The sequence below is a fragment of the Bison bison genome, unplaced genomic scaffold (assembly GCF_000754665.1).
Source record: "Bison bison bison isolate TAMUID 2011002044 unplaced genomic scaffold, Bison_UMD1.0 scf7180017850803, whole genome shotgun sequence".
Classification (NCBI taxonomy): domain Eukaryota; kingdom Metazoa; phylum Chordata; class Mammalia; order Artiodactyla; family Bovidae; genus Bison; species Bison bison.
The window spans coordinates 9221-10812 of record NW_011481376.1 but is presented as its reverse complement, the minus strand read 5'-3'; the positions used below and the strand labels follow the sequence as shown (position 1 = coordinate 10812).

The window sequence follows — 1592 nt, the reverse complement described above, 5'->3', positions numbered from 1 at the left end:
AGGAAATGGCAACCCACTCCAGTGTTCTTGCCTGGAGAATCCCAGGGACGGGGTAGCCTGGTGGGTTGCCATCTATGGTGTCGCACAGAGTCGGACACGACTGAAGCGACTTAGCAGCAGCAGCAATAATTAATAATGTGGGGAAACAGTAATTTGTGTGTATTTTATGTAATATTAATAATTAGTAAAAATTCGATTAGTTAATATAAAATTAATACAATGAGAGCATTCTTTAGCTAACATTTTCATTAGACTATGATGAGGAATAACAAGGATGTGTGATTGCATCTTAATTCTTTACTTCTAGAATATTTTAAAAACAAATTAAAAAACTAGTTTTACTTTTGGCTTTGAGTATTTAAAGTTGTAGTTTAAAATTCTTCCTATTTGGTATCAAGACAATTTAAAACAGAATGTATACTTTAAAATGGCCATTTTAAACTTTCACAAGGTAGAAAAACTCCAAAATGATGTACTAAAGTCTATAAAGAAAAGGCAAAATGTGAATTGCAGATTCCCTGCCAACTCTCCCTAAAAGGAAAACTGGAAAGATAAGTAAATCAAGTCAGAAAGTAAAAGTATCTAGGTTCCACCGAGATTTGAACTCGGATCGCTGGATTCAGAGTCCAGAGTGCTAACCATTACACCATGGAACCCCACAGCTAGCCAGGCTGATAGCACTCCTTCCTGATACCATATAGTTTCAGTTCTGCCATAACACGTCCTCTGAAAAGCCGAAATTTGTATCCTCATCCTTGTTTTCGTATCTGCCTCCATAGCACACACACCTTTTCTTGCGCGCACCAGAGCTCCTAGTGCAAAACTCAAGAGCAAATCGGTTTCTCGGGATAGAAGTGGTAGGTCCGTGCTTTCTCGCGCTCCTCTCTGCCTTTTCTGCAGCTCGCGGGGCGGCTCTCAGCTCGCGGGGCGGCTCTCCGCGCGACCACAGTCACCCGGGCTGCCCAGATGCAGTGACCGGCGCTCCGATACCGTGCTTGCAGAGCCGCGCTCCCTGCTGCCCTTGTCGGAGGAAAGGCGGGGCTCGCTGCATCCCGAGTGTTTGTCCCGAGTTCTCGACTTCGAACGTAAGGGACGTTCTTGGAAGTTGAATTTCGTGATACATAAATTGTGAATGACTTTATTTGACGTGATGTGCCAACCAGTCCTGGCGCTGTGGCAGGGGCGGACTGGGGGCGGAGAGAGTGGGATGCCAAGAGATGACTTCTGTTTCTCGGAACGCTTCCACCTCGTGGAGACCAAGGGTAAAGCACTTTGAATGTTTTCAAAACAGAGTTTTGTAACTTGGTTCTCACTGAGAAAGCTGTTGTTGTTCAGTCGTTCAGTTGTTCAGTCAGTTGTCCGACTGTTTAGCAACCCCACGGACTGCAGCACACGAGGCTTCCCTGTCCTTCACTAAACCCCTGTCCCGAAGTTCGCTCAAACTCGTGTCCATTGAGTCGGTGATGCCATCGAACCACCTCACCCTTTGTCGCCCCCTTCTCTTGCCCTCAATCTTTCCCAGCCTCAGGGTTTTTTCCAGTGAGTTAGCTCTTTGCATCATGTGGCCAAAGTATTGGAGTTTCAGCTTCAGC

General features: G+C 45.7%; 1 non-coding gene across 1 annotated transcript; it reads right to left on the bottom strand.

Annotated features, from left to right (window-relative positions):
• Positions 1-584: 584 nt before the first annotated feature.
• Positions 585-656, bottom strand: TRNAQ-CUG. The gene has a single exon. It is a non-coding gene; the product is annotated as a tRNA-Gln (tRNA).
• Positions 657-1592: the final 936 nt, after the last annotated feature.